This window comes from Paramisgurnus dabryanus, chromosome 11 (assembly GCF_030506205.2).
Source record: "Paramisgurnus dabryanus chromosome 11, PD_genome_1.1, whole genome shotgun sequence".
NCBI lineage: Eukaryota > Metazoa > Chordata > Actinopteri > Cypriniformes > Cobitidae > Paramisgurnus > Paramisgurnus dabryanus.
The window spans coordinates 22,838,941-22,863,183 of NC_133347.1; the positions used below are offsets into that span (position 1 = coordinate 22,838,941).

The 24,243-nt window shown below is 40.3% G+C and overlaps 1 protein-coding gene across 1 annotated transcript in view; it reads left to right on the forward strand.

Annotated features, from left to right (window-relative positions):
- The window catches only part of LOC135729654 (transmembrane protein 132C), a 287,538-nt gene that overhangs the window by 79,910 nt on the left and 183,385 nt on the right, over window positions 1-24,243 (forward strand). The window lies entirely within an intron of this gene.

The following is a 24,243-nucleotide window of genomic DNA, read 5'->3' on the forward strand; positions in this document are numbered from 1 at the left end:
GTGGTAGGGATTTTTTGTAATGATAGTGAAAGCATAGTCCACAATAAGACGTTAAGACTGCTCCTCATAACAATTCCCAATCTAACTTAGTCTGTAGGCCTAACTGTTGATTATTGGGGTGATATTAAATCATGAATATAAAAACTGACATGTTTTTATGGTTTTGGTCTCGACTCGGTCTCGACTCCTAAAAGACTTGGTCTCAACTCAGACTTGCTTCCTCAAAGACTTGGTCTTGACTCAGACTCGACTCTATTTAAAAACCAACGGAATCGGTCTCGACTCAGTCTTGACCCTTCAAAGACTCAGTCTTGACTCGGACTCTGCATATGCGGTCTCGTCCCCATTACTACACCTATCGTACACGTTTTTGCCTGTGAGAGGAAACCAGAGTACCTAGAATAATCCCACGCTGACATAGGGAAAACATGCAAACTCCACACAGAAAGGCCACCTAACCTAGCCGGGACAGTGCTAACCACTTTGCCTCTGTGCCACCCCTTAAGTAGATTGTATACGTAAAGTAACCTGGATTTGGATAAAAGACCATTTTACTGTTTGTACACAATAATGACGTGGCAACGTATTCACAGGTATATTGGCAACGGAAGTATGGCAAGAATCAGGAGTTACGCAACACAGACAGAGAAAGTTATTTAAAAAAGTTAATTTTATCAACTTTTTCAACACAGCTACCACATCCGTGTACTGTAGTGGAGTGGATAGAAGAGGTTAGTGGATGGCCAAATATAAAGTTGCCAGATATACGTATACGTATATTATATTAATGCAACCAAACGCAACAACCAGACATTTTAATGCTGGGAAACCGTTTTGATAAACTTTCCGAGTTGCTAACACAATAGAGCCACTTGTTGGGGAACGTCTAGGTTACGGATGTAACCCTCGTTCCCTGAAGGAGGGAACGGAGACGTCACGTCGTGACCGACGAATTGGGAACTCGCTTAGAGAGACCAATCTGCTTCGTTTACTACTAAAACGCCAATGAACTTGGCATTGAGATATTTGCATAATGCTGGCGCCGCCCCGCCAGGTGCCTTTATAAGCAGCAGGTGCAAATAGGGAAATTAGCTTCTTTTCGCTGAGAAAGCCGGGAGAAAGTGACCGGTCGATAAACAGCAAGGAGCAGCCCTGTGGCGACGGGACGTGACGTCTCCGTTCCCTCCTTCAGGGAACGAGGGTTACATCCGTAACCGAGACGTTCCCTTTCAGTCGGTCACTACGACGTCACGTCGTGACCGACGAATTGGGAATCCCTACCAAAACGCCACTGAGGGCTGACCTCTTCCAGTGTCTGCGTAAAGCCCTCCGGTTCCACTTAAGGAGAAGGAGAATTAGGTTTTAAGGCAGAAGGCCGGGCACTAGATGTTCCTTTAACCCCACAGTAGTGCCAGCGACTGGGAAGCGCCCTATCTGAGCGGTATAGGGACGCTGCGGAAGCCACCGCCCCATTAAGGGCTATTGGTGGGCGAAAGTCAACCGTAGTTGAGGTAAAAATGACAGCCGTGGCTGTGTAAGCAAAGCAGTGCTCTGCTAAGGGAAACGTGGGCTGGTAGGATTAACCCCACGGAATAATACTCACAAAGGAACCCGTAGGGACACAATGTGGAGCCCAAGCCAAACACGTAGGTTCGTAAGAATACAGCTAGTGAGAGGCTGACAGCCAATGCTCCGCAACAAAGGCTGCCAAGGCATCGGAGGAAGAGCAATTCAAACAATTACGCATTTTTGCTCTGATGGCCTTCCATACTGAAACTCAATTAGGAGCCTCAGTTGGAGGCTGCAAGCCGACCTGCGAGTCTGCTCTCCGTGCCCTCCCTGGTGAGGAAAGAACACGAGAGGATACAGGCTCGATACGAACACTGTAAAATCTAATGAACGTATTAGGTGTCGCCCAACCAGCAGCTCTACAGATGTCTGTTAGCGAGGAACCACGAGCTAAAGCCCAAGATGGGGCAACACTCCGTGTGGAGTGCGCTCTTAAATTAAAGGGGCAAGGAATACCCTGAAGATTATAAGCCAGGGCGATAGTATCAACTATCCAATGAGACATCCTCTGCTTAGTGACAGCTTTCCCCTTCTGCTGGCCACCATAACAAACAAAGAGCTGGTCTGAGGTCCTGAGGCTTTGCGTGCGATCCACGTAGAGTCGCAGTGCGCGTACGGGGCACAACAAAGCCATGGTTGGGTCTGCGTCCTCCGGGGGCAGCGCTTGCAAGCTCACCACCTTATCTCTGAAGGGAGTGGTGGGAACTTTGGGCACGTAGCCTGGTCTGGGTCTCAGTGAGACAGCAGGACCAAACTAAAGCACGAATCGTCAACAGAGAATGCATGTAAATCCCCTACTCTCTTCATGGAGGCCAATGCTATCAGGGTCAGAGTTTTCATTGATAAAAACATCAGACTCGTAGACTGCAAAGGCTCAAAAGGGAGACCTGAAGGCTTCAGCACCATGGACAGGTCTCAGGCGGAAAGAGGGAGGGCGCGAGAGGTTTAGCCTGCGAGCGCCTCTTAAAATGTAATAACCAAATCATGCTGGCCAACTGATCTGCCGTTGATAAGTGAGTGAGTGACGAGCAGAAATAGCGGCGATATCAACTTTAATGGCGAAGGGACAGCCTACCATTTAACCTATGTAGAAGATATAAAGCACAATGTTAATGGGCATTCTCTGGGGTCCTCGCGTTGCAAAGAGCACCAGGTGACGAAAAAGGTTTCATTAAGCGCGTAAGCCCGTCTTGTGGACGGTGCTCAAACCGCGTCGATGGTGTTAGATACCGCTTGCGATAAATCACCTAAACCTTGCGCGCGCTCAACGACCATACATGGAGATCCCACAGGTCGGGGCGCGAGTGCCAAATGTGCCCCTTCCTAGAGAAAGAAAGTCCTTCCTCAGGGGAATCCGCCATCCTCAGCGGAGAGCTCGGACTCCTCAGGTCACCCGCTGGCGATAGAGGAGAGGTAGGGGAGCTGGTGTGAACCCGCTCACGGCTCTCTCGATCCTCCAGAGACCTGGAGAGGGAAGAGGAATGCACTCTTATGTGTGGTTAAGTGGGTACGGGCCAAACAGCCGGTGGAACATATGCAAACCAAGGATTTTCCACCCGACCCTCTATCGGGGGAAGGAGCTCCATCTCCTGAAGAGTGATCCTCTGCCAATCCGGGTCGCCCTTCACTGGCCACTTAAACTCCCGAATTTCACGGGAAGCGGCTAAGCGGGCAGGGCGAGCAGCTTACGACCGGTTCCCCTGCGCTGCCGAGATGGGGTCCAAGGAGGGGAACGGAGGTGGTCGCCGCAGGACGCCGATGGCGAGAGGCAGACTGAGGAGCCGGCGTGGTGGACCAAGGGCAGCTCTCTTCCGCCGGGGCATGACCTAGGAGATCGCCTCAGTCTGCGCAGGGGAGCTGTCCGACTCCCCTGGCTCGCCGAAGAGGCCGGTCTGTGAGACAGGAGCATTCAAATTGTTCTCGTCTGCGTCCGTCATGTCAGCCAGACACAGCCAAAGGTGGCGATCTTGAACCACTGTGGTGGACATCGCACGACTGAAGGTCGCGGGCTCCCTCGTAAATCCTTGGTGAGCCTGCAGCAACGTTATTGCGTGCAGGGCCGAAGCCGCCTCTCCGGCATGCCTGATGGGCAGCGTCCGTAACCGGACGACTGTCTACAAACACGGGAGGGAAGGGTTGGGTGGTCCCTCCAGGAACGCATCCCGCTCCACTGAAGGGGTCCCCGCCCTTAGCGGCTCCGTTGGTGAGGGAGGTGAGGGGTGAAGCTGAACGGCCGGACGGCCGCAAATCACGTCAGCTCTTCGTGCCGTCGGGAAAGAAAGGCACAGGAGGAGAGGACCGAGAGGCCCGAGCAGCTCCGAAGTACCAATCATGTGGGCGGGACGGTTCGGGCGGAGAGGGGTTAACCTTTCCAACTCTACCGTCTCCGCCGCTCGCGGGCACGGCCGCCATCTCCGGAACGACTCTGCCTCTGAGGAAAAATGGACACCCCTCTGATGCTGCAGAAGTGACGGGACCAGAAGGAGGTCCAATGGATCCGGCAGACATCGTAGAACACGACTCTGCAGTCTCCACCGGAGCCTCAACCGGCTGAGGATGAGAAGGCCGGTAGGTGGAGGACGCATCCTCCGTCCTACTCAGCGTAGTGACGCGAAGGGCGCCCTGCGAGCACTTGACAGCCGCACCATGGCGGCGTCAGCACTGCAAAGGCGCGGACAGCGTTCCCGTAGAAACGACAGTCGTCTCCGCAATCCAAGAGGGTTATGCTCTCACAGAGAGAACAGAAACTCTCCACGAACGCAGCCCCGGAGTGCTCGATGCCTGAGCACGAAGACAGCGCTCGTGACCGTCACTGGAACCCTTATACTTCTCGCATCCAAGATCGCACGGGCGAAAAGCTATCCTGAAAAGGACGCTGATCGCCGCATATACGAGAGAGTGGCTGCCTTTAAAAAGACACAGAGCTCTCACGTATCACTCTTTTAGGGAAATCACTCTTTAGGTGCTCAGCTGATGATGCGCACAGGGAAGGCAACGCACACACTAAACTCAAAACAAAAAAGATGCAGAGCCGTGGAATACTGCGAGCGTCCGCTGTGTTAGTACTGCTTGTCAATCAACTTCAGCAACCGTTCCCAGAAGAGCAGAGAGTAGCTTCTCAGTAGCAGATAAAGCCGGCTTTCGAAGCGAAAAAGCTAATTTCCCTATTTGCACCTGCTGCTTATAAAGGCACCTGGCGGGGCGGCGCCAGCATTATGCAAATATCTCAATGCCAAGTTCATTGGCGTTTTAGTAGTAAACGAAGCAGATTGGTCTCTCTAAGCGAGTTCCCAATTCGTCGGTCACGACGTGACGTCGTAGTGACCGACTGAAAGGGAACAACACCACTTCTGTTGCCAAAATGTGCGCACTGGCTATTTGATCTATTAGGTTTTATTGAAGTTATATTGAAATGTAGGCAAGGTCACCAAATATACGACACAAATCGATTGGATATATATGTTTAACACTCCCATAGTAACCAGAAAACCCAAAACAACACTTTTTTAAAAAATCTGCATTTTTGGGTGAACTCTCCATTTAAGCCAACCTTTCCATTTGCTCTCCTTTTATGCGTGTTGCTGTCTATGAGCAATGATTACAATATTAAAGAGATCGTTCTAATGGGTATCATTGTAAGTACTGTACAGCTTACAGTAGTTACAGTATGATTGGTGCTATTTTTGTAATAGCATAAAAAGCTTCAATAGGCCCACTTTAAAGTTGTAGCATATTAGCAGTGTTAAATAGCAATTAGTTTTCCAGCTAATCGTGTTCACAAAAGCATTTTTACTTTAGTTTTTTCTATTGTGTTAATTTAATACCAACAAATCATATATAGCTCAATTATAAGTCTTTGCTGTTCTTAGATCACCATGTGTGGGTGGGTACTGTATTATCTTTAGCATAATCATTCGGCTCTTAAAACAGTTTTGATTAATTCATGCTCGTGTGCCGGAGATGCGTTATAAACTCCTGGTTACTTTACTTAAATTAACTTTGCTCTTTGTTTACCATAGCAAGCAGAAAGATAACCTTTATTTTCAGGTGAAAACAGAAACTACAGGCACTAATGAGAATTTGCAGATGCGTGATTTAGGTAATTAACACACAATGCAAATGAGGATGTCATCAATTAGTATACGGCTCCATTAGCTTAATGACTGCACACTTGTACGAATGTAATCACAGTGGGTGACAACGTTATTAACCATATTAGACACAACCTGACAAAGGGTCAAGGCAATTTGTCAACACTGCATGGGCACGAAAGCTACGGGGGCACTGGAAAAAATGACAACTAGCTGATGTCGGAGAACATACAATTTTATGTGGATGTATATACTTGAGCCTTTATGATGACCTTCAGCATGTGTTTTCTTACATTAAAACAAAAACAAACTTTAGGCTGGAGACTTACTGAATTGTTGGTGTGTTGTAGTGAAAAGGAAGATTAGTATTATTATACATTATCTCACATCTCTCAGGTCACTGCTGGTTCCAATAATGTGAGTTCTAATGTTGCTAATTGATGCTTTATTTAAATTATGCTTTCTCTGTGTGTACGTTATATATAGCACACATATGATAATGTGTTGGTATGGATGATGCTTAAATGATGCCTAAAATAGTTTATTTTCCAAATGAACATACTGTCGTTGGTAACACTTTACAATTAGGTTGTATTCGTTAACATTAATACATTAGCAAACATGAACTGACAATGAACAAGTTAGTTTTTTTTAACCATTTATTCATCTTTGTTGATGCTAATTACATTTTTTATGTTAGTTCACTATGCATTAACAAATGTTAACAGTGACACCTTTTGATTTAAAAATGCAGGGTTTTTCCTGCATAGAGAAGCTAGAGGCAAATTTTGTGCCGTCTCCTGCTCTTGACAGGTTTCTCTGTCATGTGTCACAGAAAGCATGAACAATCCTTGCCCCCAGTAGATTATGTGTGTATGATAGTGTCTTTTGCTAGTTTAAGCCTGACACATTTATAATTTTCACATCCAGTGTCGTGTTGTTTAAATAGCAAATGCTTTTGCGCCCATTTGTGCGCTCATGGGCATGCTGGCTTGAAAACTACTTGTGTGAACTTCAGGCGCATTGTTGGCGCGTTGCTATTTTGAGAGAACTAATACTACGCCATTAACCAATTAAAACCTGGTCTAAAATCTAAAGTAAATTGCGCAATTTTGGTTGTGTTATTTAAACAGTGCGTTAGTAATATGTGCCTAAAAATGGGACGACAACAACAATGGACACAAACGTTTTTAAATATGAAATATTAAAGGATTAAAATGCAAAAGATTATTATTGAGTCTATTGGATATAAATGAGGACAGTTTACAGGACTTTAGAAAGCCTATAGCTGAGATCAGCAGGCAGAAGAGTTGCTTAACCTGTAGCCTGGTAAGCAGATTTTTTTGCTTTTAAAACGTGCTAATATGTAATATTGAATTTTTTTTCATATGCTACCCCACAGATTTATTGTATATGATGACTTTGTACCTTTGTAATATGATTTTTCAAAACACTCAGGGTGCTATCACAGTGCTAGGAGGAGACATATTTGTTATTAAAGTTTTTCTGCTTACAAACCAAACTCTCTCGTGTAAATAGGCAATCCGCCTTGTTGACTTGCTTTAAAAGGGAATGAGAGATGACACTCTATGCCCAAAACACACCCATTACTCATAACTAGAATAGGAACAACCCGTTTAGACTGTGAGCCAGGCACATAGACCATTCTTCCCCTTTTTAAACTAGCAAAAGTGGATTCGGACATGCCTTAAGTACACTTGCGCTGTGCGCTTTAGACCATGCACTTATGGGGCCCTATCTTGCACCCAGCGCAATTGACTTTGTCAGTGACGCATGTATCATTCGTATTTTGCACCGGCGCACAGCAAGTTTTTCCCTCCACAGAAGCACGTCGGCAAACTAGGGAATGAACTTGCGCTCCCTGGGCGGTTCAGCGCAAATAAGGAGGCGTGTTCCGGCGCAAACCATCCCTGATGCTATTTTGCAGTTTCAAAAAACAATTGCGCCACTGACCAGAAAAAACTAGTCTAAAGTCAGTTGCGCGTTGTTCATTATGCTATTTTAAGGGCGCATGCTTGACCATAATGTGTAGCGTGCACAACGTGCACCAATTCGCTTATCTAATCTACACAGATGCAACAGTTATTTTTGCAAATCATAAATTGTTACAATAAAAAATATTAACACATGAGATAATGGAAATCATTATGGTGAGCATTGTGGTGATAGTTTTTATTTATTTTGTGTGGCTGCGTTAAAAATATTATCATGCAAATAACGATTAAAATATTTTCATAAGTTTGTTGTGTGGCTGTATTAAGTTTATTGTATGTAAACTATAATTAAAATGTTTTCATAAGAAATCTTTATGTATGTGAACATGATTTGTAAGTGTACTTTGGGGTTGGATTGCTTGCTTTTCTTGGCTTTCAGCGGTGAGGGTGGATGATGTCCTCTGATGGCGTCAGGTCCTGTGTAGAGGCAGATCCCCCTCCCGTTACACGGCGTGCCCGATTTATGCTGGCAAGCTTGGGATTCCCCCATCTCCTGACATCATTGTAGCGCTTGCGGCGCAATGTCCTGGGGATGCCAGCTGATGAGACAATTGTGGCTATTTCCTCCCAAACCTGTTTAACTGATGCTGATTTGGGCGGATTTCTCCTATCCCCATACAAAACAACTTCTCTGTCTTTGACTGCTCTTACAAGAACGTCGGTCTCCTCGGCTGTGAACCGCTCCTGGCGTGCGCCTGGTAAATCCGTCATAATAATAGCAACCCGCCATGGAACTTGTGCCCTTGCGTTTAAAGGGAATGTTGGATAGCGTTCTGATTGGTTTATTTGACGTTATGCCCAAACCACACCTATGAGTAATGAACCTACTTCAGACCAACCCCTTATTGATTTGCGCCTGGCGCAAGGGTTATTTCTCCCGCCGGGAAAATAGCAACAGCGCCCAAGATCCGCCCACAAAGTCACTTGCACTTTGCGCTTCGCACTTGCGTTTCAGATTGTTAAAATAGGGCCCAAATTGTTCAATTAAGGCCCTTCGTTTTTAAGCCAGCACACCCATGGGTGCACAAATAAGTGCAAATGCATTTGCTATTTAACCAATAGCAATAGTCGGATGTGAAAATTATAACTGCGTCGGGCTGAAACTAGCAAAAAAGGCTTGTGTTGCACATTGCGCCAGGTGTATGATAGGGCCCTCAGTCTGTAATGAAAAGAAATGTAACACCAGTCAACTTCAACAGTTGTTGACAAGAGTAAATGCACTGATATTGATGTCCTCATTGCAAAAAGACTTCTGAGTCTGTACTTTTAGTTTGAACTGATCAGTGTGAACTGGGATTTGCAATGTGTTTTACTATGCATTTTCATTGACGGTTGCGTCCATATTGTTTTAACTGTGATTGAGTAATACATACAGTAAGTGTCCCAGTGCTGTTCTAGTCTGATTCAAGGATCGTGACTAAATGTTGTTTTAATATATAGTGCTTATATGGCAGTGCAGTCTCTAAGTGATTATATTTACCCATGCATTGCTGAAAACTCTGTAAGACACATTCATTTTCATCATCACAATCAATAGCTTAATGTTGCATCCCTCTGTAACAAACTTGCTTTGTTTGCGGATTACTGTAGACTGAATATTAGCTGCTTTGCTTTGCATCTGTATCAGCAGCATTTACAGTTTCAGGATCAAGATGAGAGAAGAAATTACTTTTCCCTGAACTCAGAGGTACAGCACTAAATATCGAACCCTGAGCATGTGACTAGTTTTGAATTACCTAATGCCTTGGGGTGGGGTAGCTTTGTAAATTATTTTATAGATGACAATATAACAATGCTGTATTTTTACAATGTGATTCATTATTGCAGACAAACACCAGAGCATCACACATTTCGTAGTGTCACCTTTCAGTTTATGTAGTAAAAACATAAATGAAATACACTGAGTGCTTTATAAGGCAATATACAGTAAGGCTGCAAGTCGAACTGTATGAATTACGGTCTTACTGATACAGATGTACAGTGAGTGATGTTTGTGAAGGCATACAAATGATCTACAAATAAAGGTAATTCCTGGGACACACTGGATGATTTTTACCTCTTAAATGATTTTAAATCCATGGGCGACCACAGACGCAAGGAAAGCGATTTTTATCAACATAACCCTCAGAACGCAAACACAGGATGATAAGACCATATTTATTTTTAGCATTACAGCTACATTTATTTAGGTTACATGAGTAACTTTTAGTGGCGGTTTCCCTGACAGGGTTTAGATTAATCCAGGACTAGGCCTTAGTTATGTTAGGACATTTAAGTATTTTTTTACAAACAAACCTTTACTGGTGTGCATCTTAAGACATAACAATGGCACTGATATATGTTCAGATATATGAGTACAAGGTGTTTTTACATAAAGGCAGCTCCAACATGCATTTTAGTTTGGGACTAGGATAAGTGGCATATTAAATGGTAGGTTAGGTTTCCTTAACACTTCCCCGGTATGTCATTGGTTGTTTCAACATATTAAAGTCGTTCTAAGCGAATCTGCGAGACGTTAGTTTTTGTTGACGTTTGAATTGTTTTCAAACAGACGGAGCGTAGCTAACTCCTCCCCCTCCCTTCCGTGCTTTCATGAACGTGTCCAACCCCCACCCTCAAATCCTTCTTGTCGTTTATTGATTAGAATACTTTGTTATGGTTTCTGTTTGTAGGTTTGGCCACTGTGTTGTTATTGCCGTTTGTGAAGTCTGGGCTGTCTACAGAGATTGCGTTTTTTTACAGTTTGATGCGGACAGGCAGCAAGCAGATAGTGAGGAGATGTTTGCTGTATGTAACAAAAAATGTTTTATGGTCTAAAACGTGTCAATTCACTTAGAGCACCTTTAAAGGAGGGGTGCATGATCTCTGAAACTCAATGTTGACATTTTAAATCATCTTAATTAACACGCCCCTACCACAATAGAATCTGGACCTTCTTTTGATAGACCCACCCCACACATACGCAACCCAGACAACGATGTCGGGTAGTAGACACACCACTTACTGCTGATTGGCTACAAGTGTGTTTTGGTAGTCAACCCGGCTTCCTTTTCCAAAGTGTTTTTCAAAAATCACGCACCCCGCCTTTAACAAATAGTCAACGCCGCTGTGTTTTGAGGGCCACCTAACTTTTTGTTGACATCAATCTGTAAATTGCTTGCTTTATACCTTTTTCTGCATGTTACAATATGAGATTGTAGTGTAATATAAAAAGGCAGTTTGCAATTATGATCTTGATCACACTAACATTTAGACTCGGGTGAATGTGAATGGATTTCTTTTTTTTGTGCACAGTATGAATTGAGAAAGTAATTTGGTTGCTAAGGCCTTCACAATAACTGCACTGATACAGTATACTTGACTTTTAAATGGTTGCTTTTATCTCCACTAACATTTCCATTCTCCGATTACATTTTGTGACTTGGGTTAAAATGAAAAGCACAAAGCTGGGTGAGACTCAGAAAAGCAGTAAGGTGTTTAGCGGGAGTTATCCACCGATTTCTAGAAATTTCTCCTTCAATAAGGTTAGAAAATCATAAAACGTCTGCAGGCATTGTAAGTCAAGTTTGATTTATGTGTGACTGAGTTCCAAAAAAACATTTTCAGAGTGGTAAATATTTATATCCGGAGCTCATAAAGTAGCCAGCGATAACACAATCTGAATAACTCAATTCTGAAAGTTAAAAAGTACCTTCATTGTGGTTTTATTATTATCGTGACTTTTCTGAATATGTGTACTGTATTGTGGCCTGTTTTTCTTACATTTTGGTATGTTTTATGTGTGCAAGCTGGGAGAAAATAAAAATGTTTGTCATCCTCACCTCCAACAAAGAACAATATATTTGAATGCTATGCGTTGGGATCAGCCAGCTGTGTTTAGGAAAACGAGATTTGAGCTCCGATTTGTGATCGTGGATGTGTGGGTTTCTGTTTGTGTCAAGCAAATGTGTGAATACCAAAAGCAGACCTCGGTTAAAGGGAATCAATTTGCCCGGTCTTTATAAGTCAGTGCATCAGTGGGCACATTATCTGTGATTCTGCCTCATTATACACTCTGATGGACAAGCAGTTAACTGCTGCAGTCAGCACAGACTCAGCCGGGATGGGGTCATCAACATTGAACAACACACGATTTGCCTGCACACTGCAAAAAAATGATGTCGTACTTAGTATTTTTGTCTTGTTTTCTAATATAAATATCTAAGAATTCTTAAATAAATTGAGATGCATTTACTTGATAAGCAAAGTGGCTTAAGATTTTAAGTCTTGTTTACTAAACTAAATTATGAAAATCAAATTTATCGGCCAGTGGGTTAAGAAAAATAAACTTAAAGGAACAGTATGTAGGATTGTGGCTAAAACTGGTATTGCAATAACAAAACTTGTGGCTAAAACTGGTACTGCAATCACCCAACTAGTGGCCAATACACAAAATGACAACATAAACATCAGTTGAGGGCTGCAACTCCACTTTTTAAATGACAATATCCTGGCCGGACCACTGTTGTCAGTGATATAAGTATTTGAAATGAAAATGATTTCTTAATGTCTAGTGACATATCAGGGCCATTTTATGATTAATTGTTATAAATTTCTTACATACTGTTCCTTTAAGTTGAGTTTATTGAATTAAGTTGAAACTGGAATTAAGTTTATTTTTCTTACTGCACTGCACTGGCATATTTTTACTTGGTTTAAGTATAAACCATTTATTTCTATAAACAAGACTTAATATTTTAAACCGTATTGCTTACCAAGTAAATGTATCTCAATTTAAGAATTTTCAGATATTTATAATTTTTTTATAATATATTTAAATTGTTATACACTTTTGTTTTTGCCCCCGCTTTTCATGAGCTAAACTCAAAGATTTAAAGTAGGGGTTCAATGGTATTTCATGCAATCTGACTTATTAACACAGTTTACGAGTTTCCTCATGCTAAACAAATGCAAAGTGTCAAAAAAGCAGTTGGACGTGTTACATAGGATTTATTTGTCGAATGCACTTCGCCAGGGTTCTTGCAGTTTCGGAAAGTTTTTTCGATTTCGGTTCCAGAAGACGTTTCAGGGGTAAGCTATACGGATCACTTCTTTTTATTGGCACTTCCACCGAAAAACCACGCCCACCGGTCAATCAGCGGGATATCGAGAACGGGCATCACTTCATGCGACAGCTTTGTTTTATATTTCTTTAAAGACTCAACAATGGCACAAAAGAAGAAGTGTGTTTTTGGATGTAAGGAGAAGAAAGCAAGCATTATAGAAACATTTGATATAGTTTCTTTATCTGAGGTAGCAGCGGAGTTTTGCGTATGATGTTTGTTTAACGCTGGATTTCATTGAAAAGTCCCAACCGGGCCATGAGTTGCATGCGGTAAGTAAGACGTCTGTGTTATGTTGGAAATAGGCGCATAAGTGCATATTAAACGACACGAACATGCAGTGAATCCTAAATTATCCAGTCAGTGTTGTATAAAGTGTTGACCCGGACTTGCTTCTCCCACAGCTCCTTCTGAATTTTTCGTACATTATCAGAAATAATCGGTACAGCTAATTTGTCTTTTTTAAATCTGATAAAACGAAAGACTCTTTGGAGATATAAAGGATGTAATACTACTCTATAGGTTATCCAGATTAACATCAGAAACAACGTGTGTTATGCAGTGTTTCTCAACCCTGGTCCTCAAGGACCCCCTTCCAGAAAGTTTTGGATGTCTCCTTAATTAACACACCTGATTTAAATGATTAGCTTGATAGGGAGACATTCTGGAAGGTGGTTGATGAGTTGGTTCAGGTTTTTTAAATAAGGAGACATCTAAAACTTTCTGAAAGGGGGTCCTTGAGGACCAGGGTTGAGAAACACTGTGTTATGGACTCTTCTATGTATACAAAAGCCTATTTCTCTCAAATATTGTTCACAAATCTGCCTAAATGTATGTTAGTGAGCACTTCTCCTTTGCATCCACCTCACAGGTGTGGCATATCTAGACAGCATGATTATTCCACAGGTGTGCCTTAGGCTGGCCACAATAAAAGACCATCTAAAATGTGCAGTTTTATCACACAGCAAAATGCCACAGATGTCCCATTTTTTGAGGGAGTGTGCAAGTGTCATGCACATAGTTCTGTTTATTTAAATTAGAATAGAGTTTGGTTGTAGTATGATACAGATATAAATGATATGAGCCACAGTAAGTAGTCATGCAAAGTCCGATTCATTACCGCGAACCGGCTCTTTTCGTACAGTTCAACTCATTGAATTGGTCATTGAATTGTCATCAAGAAATGACATCACTATGCATTTATATTCTAACTACTTGTATCAATGAAACATACAAATAAAGTCGTTGTGTCAACACATTAAAACATTCACATAAAAAGTAATTTTTGAGGAGGCATAGCTGATTTATTGCCTTTCATTCACAAGTTAGTAATGTTTGTGGTCGCAGTTTCATCGGGGATCGTAAATACCAGATACAACTTTTGCCTACAACTTGAATAAGATTCCTAAAAGACACTGATGCACAATTGCGGATGTGTAAGTATAAAGAATAAATAAACTCATTGGTCTTCCTTAACTCTTTCACCGCCATTGACGAGATATCTCGTCAATTAAGAGAAAACGCTTCCCCGCCAATGACGAGATTTTCTGTCTTTCCGCAATACCGCTATTATCCACCAGCTGGCGCCCTTCCGCAACTTTTTAAACCCGGAAGTATTGCCCTATGGCAAGCGGCTGCATGTCTGTGTCTGTTTTAAAGATCGCTCTGAATGGGATCTCTATGAAAAGTCCGTCACAAAAATGGAATTATCTCTGCTTTTTGCTCAAAATGTGGTGTTTTTGCACAAACCTACCCATATTCAAAAGCTGATTACAAAAGAACCACTGAAGGTAGGATGAAACGGTTTTTTTGTTTGAAAGCTGAGGGTCTGTTATTTCATTTGTTATATTGTATGTTTATATATTTAAAGAAGAACATTTTCTGGAAGGCATTAAACTTTGGTGAAAATCATGAAAAACGCTGGCACTGGCTGGCAACTTTTTAAAAAACGCTGGCGGTGAAAGAGTTAAACAACTACAATATGATTTGTATGCACAATAAATCGTACTAAAACTAAAGCTTTTTAATAAAACAGGCATATCAAGAAAGGAATAAAACAAGAAGGTTCGCGCATCAGGCTCGTTCAAATCCTCAGTGATTCACATGCAGTGTCAGCAACTCATCCGTCAGAATCGTCGCCAATCCTCGCCTCAGCAATCATCGACAAACTTCGTTTGGTTCTTTTTGAGTCCAACATGCTATTTCGGCTGTGCGTCCTGTGTCATCAATCCGGAACCTATGCCCAAAATGTGTGAACTGGCTCGACCAGTTACTTCTTGAGAACTGGCTCAAAAGAATGATTTCTTCAAGAACCTAACCACACTTAGCCTGGCTCCGCCCTCCTACGTGCTTCCGCTTATTTTTTATTTCGCTTCAGCAGTACGTCTGGGATTTCTCTATAGAGTTTCGTTTTCTCCTGCAAAAATCTGCAGGACCAATCAGCGAACAGATGGGGTGGCTAAGAACGATGACGTTGAGGTCGTGCGTCAGTTTGAGTTGTAGTTCAGTAATGGCAGCGGAGAAAGACGTGAGAAAACCTACTCTGTCCGTTGTTGCAAAACTGCCGAATATACAGAAGTTAAAGCCAGAGCAAGAACCAGGTTTGCTAACTTTTGTTTGTCTGATTATTCTGACTTGTTGTTTCCGGACGGTTTCGGTGCATGATATACGTCACGACCACATGTTAGCGATTGGCTTTGGCAGATCCTGAGTGACTCTGGGCAGATCCAATAGTTTTAAACTTCAACAATGGACCCTCTTAACGGAAGTAACGCTTTGCTATGGAGCGTGGCCAGACTCTCTGTACAAATGAAATGAATGTACGAGAGTCTGGTTATACCAGGCTAAACCACACTAACAGTAAGCATACAATATTGTAGGTTTATATATCATTTGTGATTCCTTTTCTTCTGTGCACCTGGTCATCGTATATACAGTCTTAAAATCCAATTTTGGTGATTTTGTGCCATCATCTGCTTATTTAGCTTATCTACATGAGTGTAATGTATGCCGCCTTTTTAAAGGACACTTTAATATACTTCAAATGTATGTTTGTTTACTACTAACTGGTATGGATTGCTATTATTATTGAGTTGTTGGTGGAACTGAAGACCTTTGTTTACATTGTGTATAGGCAGGTACCTATATGTTTTGTTGTAGTTGACTAGACAGCGTTGTGTTTGGTGTAATATGGAACTTTTACAAATGGGTTTTAGTTGTTCAGTCTGTTTTTCACTTATAAAATATTGTGACATCCCCCCATTCTGTATGTTCTGGCGACGGCCCTGAAACAAAGCTTTTAGGCTATAAAAGCAGCTTCCGACGCCCATACATCTTTGTCAAAGCATTTGAAGCATTCCTGCCAGCAATATGTGCAACCAAGGCACAAGTTGACGGGTGAGAGTACCATTTTTCAGTACTGCAACATTCATTAACATTGCAATTTCATCTTAAATATAGCAAAGATTTTAAAGCTTTTTAAAAGTTTTCAGTGAGGCAGTAAATAGCTTTGTGAAGGTCACTCAATAGTTATTTCAATTTTATTGCACTTTTTGTTGATTTTGTTACATTTGGTTGCCCGCCTCATTTAAAGCTCTTGACTATTTTCTGACACAGGTACTGTGGCAAGAACACTGGTCCTTAAGATAAATGAACTTGTCCTTCACAAGCAAGTGGACACAAACAAATGCTTAGTAAATGAGCAGCTCCTTGCTTACCCCTATCTTCTGACCAATACTGTGACCTTTTAGTAACATCTATCTATTTTGCTTTCTCTTCTTCAACAGCATAACTTTAAATCCTCTCGCTAATACTTTCAAATTCCTGTCAGCATCTTATTAGCAAATGTAGAACGCAAACATGAAGAAGCTTAAACACTTTATTTTTAATAAATTTTCAACACTGATGGATACTTGATTCTGATTGGCCAGTGAAACCTTGTTAGCTCAATATATGAGAGGCTCAGATGCAAAAGATTCTTAAGACTACCTTCATTAAAAATGAAATAATGATACAGTATTTAATCGAATGCTGTTCGTACATATTTTACCTTCATCAAATACTTTCGCTTCAAATCTGCTTAATCCCAGCCTCAGGTTATTTAGAAATACTGGTGTGTTGACAGAACTCATTAAGAGTCTGAAAAAAAATCATCCTAATTTACAAGAAAATATGTCAGATGTATTTAGAGGGTTTTGCATCTTAGCTCTTCATATTGAGTGGTGTTAATGTGGCTACAGCTGATCCTGTCTTTGGTGTTTAATAAATGGAGATAGTCATGCCTTGCACTTAAAGTTGCCATAGAATAAAAAAAACTTCTTCTCGGGTCCAAAAAGATTTACCCGACCCAAAATGACCCTAAACTTTTTTTTTAAATAAACAAACACAATCCTTTGTATGTTGAGACAAGCAGTAGAGTAAAGTAAATTATATGGCCCCTGTTAAAAATGCAAAACGACCCAATCAAAATGTAAAAAAACATTTCTCATATTCATGGCTTCCACTTCCACAGAAATGAAAGCAATTGTTTAATTTTTTGTTTTTGCATGCTATCTTTTCCAATGGTAATAAAAGCCAAAGCAGTATTTCAGATAGTGATTTTTCATCAGTCAGGATGTAGTTTTGAAAGTTTTTTTTTTTGCACAATAGACTCTGCACAAACTTTGGTTATATACCTACATTTCTTTTATCATGAATTTTCATCATACAACACAACATTTAATGCTTGATGTATATTAATCCTGTAGTCGTAAGAAAATTGAGACTTAATTGATCAAAGTAAATATTTATTAGCTCTATTTTATTATTCATAATGCATGATAATTTTAACATTAAGTTTAATCAGTTAGTTCAACAGAACAGTCATGTCAACAGACTGCCAAGTATCTAAAGCTTATTAGAATGATTATCAAGCACATAGGAACTAATCTAATAGACACGACTCCTTATTGATCTTTTCATTTCTTCTTTCCTGATTTTTGCTAAATTAACCAGATATGCACTTGACCTCAGAAACAGTTATTGATTTTTTTGAGAGCTTCATTTCTGTGGTTATGGCCTTGAGAAAATGTGAAATCCTCATAACCGACTATCCTCTTTAAAAGAATAAATGTCTGTCTCTCACAGATGTGCTGTGACAAACTAAGTTTGTAACACAAACCTTGTAACACAGACATTTCCTAGCAACTGAGTAGGCCAACAGATAAAGACCCTGCTGATCACAATATCTCACGTGTATTTGCACAGCCTCTTTATAATGAAAAGATGTGCAATAAATTAATATATGGCAATATGTACTACAAATGTCTTAAACGACAGTCTTATAAGAGAACATGAGTTCCTTACAAAACTGTCAATTTTTACTGCAGTGTTCATTAAATACAATTCATCCACATGGGTCATCTTTTTTGTTATTTACCTGCCTTCGTAAACGTTTATCAAAATCTAAAAATGTACTTATGTGGTGAACCTTCTTTGATGATGTCAGATTGACGGCTTGGGAAGAACTTACATTAACCCCGCCCCCTTTCAACTGTCAAAATCAAATGCCTACTTTTCTATATCCAATCAATTCATAGTGGAAAACATAAGCCATGCCCACTGTTTTCACGCGTGATACTCCATTTCACTTGTGTCACAATGGCCAGTTCTCAATCCCAAGGCTGCAGCCTGCGGAGGTTGCATATGCAGGCTGCATACGTCATCAAGCCTGGTTTATTTGAGGTAACTGATCATTACATTTGCAAGTCAAGCAAAAAAAAAAAAAAAAAAAAAAATTTATTATTAACTAAGAATAATAGTTAACTTAAAATAACTTTATAATTGTTATTATTCTGAAATAAGACACTCTTGATGACATTTGCAGCCTAAAAATGCACCCCTTGGGTTGAGAAAGAGCCAATACAGAAAATAAAGTTGATCTTAACTTCCTGTTCAAAATCATATATCTCTGCTTTTTTGGTTGCATCCCAATTCAGGGGCTGCGGCCTTCCAAGGCTGTATTTGAAGGCCAGTGATGTCGAATTCAAAGTCCTTGTCACTGTTTAACTAATATAAATGATGTTTTAGTGATGTGAATATAATATAATTGCTGCAATATTGTGCATGTTGTGTTTTACTTTTGAAATCTGGTTCCACATTTATTTTTTAAAATTCTAAATGGTCTTAGCCTTTTCTGTCCCGCTGACAAGAGTAGTGGGCGGGAACAGCAAGTGACGCAACTTCCCCCGTAGGGTAGACCGTCCCATTTCAGTTTGCTTCATGGACTGTAGCCTTCAAATACAGAGTCTTACCTTCGAAGTCCTCGGCCTTAGAAGGATCCAGACCCTGAATTGGGAAGCACCCATTGTGTCTTGTTCTTCATTTTGATAGTCCTGTTACCCCACCCTGATTGTTTGCCCCTGTGTGTTGTTACCCCTGTTTTTCTTGGGCTAGTAGTGGTCGGTTGTTGTTTTCTATTTTCTTTGTGCCTATTTCTCTGGTCTTCCTGTTGAATTGGTAGTCTTTTGGATTTAAAGTCGCTATTAAACGGAAGTATCGATTGCCTAATTTTCCCTGTGGTTACGTATATCCAAGTGAAACCACATTTTGAAATAAAATAAGTGCAACGTGCCGAGATTGTGGTAGAATCCAAACTCAGAAATGTATTAATAAAACCAGGCAAACAAGACAAAAGGGTAATCCATAAACGTAATCCAAAGAACAGACAAACAGGTCATAACAGGAACATGGAACAATGGTAAGGCTTGGTACGCAGGTTACAACTACAATACTTCGCAATTTGAGATTGAACTGGTTGTGACTATGGGTATCGATTCAGATGTTCCAGAGCGATTCGATTTCGATTCACAAGCTGTCAAATCAATTCGATTTTCGATTCAAGTTCTCGGAGCGATTTTTATACTCTGTTCTCGATTCAACTCAATGAATATAGATTTAATACAAATACTATATTTATAAAAAAGAACAGTGAACAGAAGTTTACAAGTGGGTACTTAATTAAATTAAATTAAAAGCTACAACACCATCAACGTCGTCTTGCATGCAAAATGTAAAATGCTTCCATACTTCTGACTCTTATGTGAATGTTGCATCAATGTTGGCGAAGCACCTGAAACGGCTATTTTAAGCACTGAATGAATGAATGACAGGCTATTGCTCCTTGGTAACATCGCACAATGCAAAAAAGAGGTTGATATCTAGTGGAGAAGACTAGTAATTAGATTAACGTTAATCGTACGTTCAATGTTTGCTGAAATAAAAATATCGATCCGTGGCCTTTGAGAATCGATTTTGTTTCGACCATGAAAAAAATCGATTAAACGAAAAATCTATTTTTGTGTTGCCCAGCCCTAATAGTGACAAACAGGAAGTGAAGGCAGAAGGAGTGTGTAAGAGTCCAATGTCCAGTTGGAGTGGGTGCCACCTGGTTGTGGGATGAATGGTATCCTGCCATTCATTACAATAAGGCAGGGCTGGATTTGAATTTGTCAATTGAGATCTGATTCATTTGAAGTTGGGTCATGATGCAAATTGCATCAATCTTCTCCCAGACCCCGCACACCTGCAATAACATATTACCGGAAGTAAAGAGAGATTGTTTTGAGGAGGGGAGGAGATTTGCGTTTTTGAGGAAAGATTATGAGGGCACATGAATTTTTTTTAATAATAAAGCTCACAGATTTAGTTTGTAAAACATACCACAATATTCTAAAACAAAAGTTTTTAATTTTATTTTCATAGCGACTTTTATAAATTTAGCTCCATTTAGATTCCTGTTTTTGTTACTTCATGACAACATCCATTTTTGTGACCTAAAGGAATTCAAGTTGTTAGCAAGCTTTACATTTGTTACTGCCAATTATTAATGTTGTTGTGAAAATCACAAACATATCTTATAAAGTACGTGCTTATAGTTGTATATGGTGAGCATTAAATTAGAATCCGACCATTCATTTCATAACCAATTAAAAAGCACTTATAAACATCTTTAATGCAATCATTTGTGTGATTAAATTTTTTTTAATATGGATCCTTTTATTAAGACACGATATTCATGACAGCATTTTCCCTTCCCTTTTATTAAACCCAGTAAATGACTCTGAAGCGTGTTGCTGTGGCCAACATATTCAGGAGATTATAATTTCATTATTAGAAGGATCAACCAGCCTTCACAATTACCAATTAGTATTTAAGAACATAATTGAAATGCAAATCATTATTACCAGTTTTATCATACTGTATTAAACCCTCTAATGATACATGTGTGCTTGTTTGATAGCTTCATCTTGTGCTTCACAATCAATGGTTTTGTTCTGCTATAAAGCAAATGATATGTGCAAGCATATTTACGCACACATATATGCCCTCGATTGTCTAATCCAATGGTGTCTTGCTATGGAGGATCATGAGAATTCAAATGATAGATGGTAGATATGTCAAAGAGTAGATAGCATCGCTTTAACATTCAAAATTCAATGCTCAGCACTTGCTGGACGGGGATTTTGTTTGTTGTATGGCTTCTCAACTGAAAGCAGTCTATCCACATTCTATCCCTCTTGTTTACTCGTAATAATCTTATTTTGTGATGCCAAAGTTTGAGTCGATTGAGGCCGCATTTGATATGTCTGGCTAAGTCTCTTATTTTATCACTGCCTTTATTCCCGTCACGTATCTAATAACATGCTGTCGTAGTTCTGGGTGGAGAGGTGAAGCGAGGCTGCCGTGTCTTTATGCTGAGTTTGCTCGCTGGACATAAGCCTAATATGCTCTTACATTTTTATTAGCCAGCAGATTGGATAACACAAGCGCCAGATTTGTTCCCATGCCAATGTGTCACTTGTGTCTTTATCAGATGAATTTTTCCCAGGCTGAAAGATTTACAGCAAGTGTAATGATAATGAAATTTGTGGTATGCACGCGTTAGGTTAGGTTAGCTTCATTGTTTAACTCTTAACTTGTGGAGCTGTCACTAGTTTTCCTATTCTACTTGTTGATCTGAATAAGATATTTTAAATGCATGACTCTATAAACACACTTTTTTATTTCTCTGTCTTTTCATATTTCCTAACATCTGGCAACTTTTATAATAATAATGCCAAAAATGTAATGGTTCAACACAATCTCACTGGAATTCAAACGTATATTACGAAGTAGCCAATTTGTAAAATACGTACGAATTCTTGTGAGGTCAGGCCAATAGTTTCATGGCAAATTTTTTTTATAGATTTTTATTTTAAATGTATTTTTTGTCTATATTTATAAATAAGGCAACAAAATGTTGAGATAAATAATTTAAATGTCAGCTGAGGATGCCATGAAAGACCAGTTTCAGTTTATGGTCGAAAATAATGGACATAAACATCATAGTTTTTACCAGTGGCGGTCCGTACATTTCACACCTAGGCCTTCAGTGCTATCCTAAATGAATAAATCCATATCATAATACCATCATTATGACGTAGAAACACATCAACCGTTAATACCATCATTGACGTCACAGCAATAGAAACACATCAACCGTTAAATTGCAAAGTACAATGGAAAGTACTCTATTTTACACCTCAAGGAATAACTGTCAAATTTACCTTATTAAAAAGACACTACAAAATGAAGTGAATGCAGTGAATATTATACAATGAACCTGTTTGAAAGGTATTTGAAATGAAGGCAAACTCTTTTTTTTGCAAAAGAAATCGCATAAATGGTTCTTGAAAAAGCTTAACAACTGTTTTGAAGAATCAAAAGTATAACAACTACTTTGCTGACAGTCTACACTCACCTAAAGGATTATTAGGAACACCATAATACTGTGTTTGATGCCCTTTTGCCTTCAGAACTTCCTTAATTCTATGTGGCATTGATTTAACAAGGTGCTTGGCCTATATTGATAGGATAGCATCTAGAAGTGGATGGAGATTTGTGGGATGCACATCCAGGGCACAAAGCTCCCATTCCACCACATCCCAAAGATGCTCTATTGGGTTGAGATCTGGTGACTGTGGGTGCCATTTTAGTACAGTAAACTCATTGTCATGTTCAAGAAACCAATCAGAAATTATTCGAGCTTTATTGCATGGTGCATTATCCTGCTGGAAGTAGCCATCAGAGGATGAGTACATGGTGGTCATAAAGGGATGGACATGGTAAGAAACAATGCTCAGGTAGGCCGTGGCATTTAAACGATGCCCAATTGGCACTAAGGGGCCTAAAGTGTGCCAATAAAACATCCCCCACACCATTACACCACCAGCCTGCACAGTGGTAACAAGGCATGATGGATCCATGTTCTCATTCTGTTTACGCCAAATTCTGACTCTACCATCTGAATGTCTCAACCGAAATTGAGACTCATCAGACCAGGCAACATTTTTCCAGTCTTCAACTGTCCAATTTTGGTGAGGTCGTGCAAATTGTAGCCTCTTTTTCTTATTTGTAGTGGAGATGAGTGGTACCCGGTGGGGTCTTCTGCTGTTGTAGCCCATCCGCCTCTAGGTTGTGCGTGTTGTGGCTTCACAAATGCTTTGCTGCATACCTCGGTTGTAACCAGTGGTTATTTCAGTCTTAGTTGCTCTTCTATCAGCTTGAATCAGTCGGCCCATTCTCCTCTAAACCTCTAGCATCAACCAGGCATTTTCACCCACAGGACTGCCACATACTGGCTGTTTTTCCCTTTTCACAACATTCTCTGTAAACCCTAGAAATGGTTGTGCATAAAAATCCCAGTAACTGAGCAGATTGTGAAATACTCAGACCGGCCCGTCTGGCACCAACAACCATGCCACGCTTAAAATTGCTTAAATCACCTTTCATTACCATTCTGACATTTAGTTTGGAGTTCAGGAGATTGTCTTGACCAGGACCACACCCCTAAATGCACTGACGCACCTGCCATGTGATTGGTTGATTAGATAATTGCATTAATGAGAAATTGAACAGGTGTTTCTAATAATCCTTTAGGTGAGTGTATATTATTCAAAGGATAGTTTTTCAAAGGTTTACTATAAAAAATTAATATTCTCAAATTTTACATTTTACAAATAGTATTTGCTTATTAAATAAAATGCATTAAACTCACCAAGTTATCCCACGGATTATTTGTACACAAAATCCATCCTCCTTTCTTACAGAGTTCGATCACTCTGTTGTACAACATGAAGTCCTTTTCTATCGTCATAGAGGCTAATGCTGAAAATCGAGACAGTCCAGTAGTATTACAGTCTGTAATTTCTTAGCCCTACAACGAATTAAAACTTATGTCTGTAATTTACAGAGATAAGTTTTAATTCGTTGTAAGGCTAAGAAAGTCAGTTCGACCGAAACAGATGACAAAGGAATAGTGACTGCCAAACATGTCAATGCGTACAACTGCCAGATATTTATGGTAAAGGAAATCAAGGATTTCAACAGGATTTTTGCTTTAAAAATCAGTCATGGCATACTTTACATTTACAGTCAATTCAGTTTGAC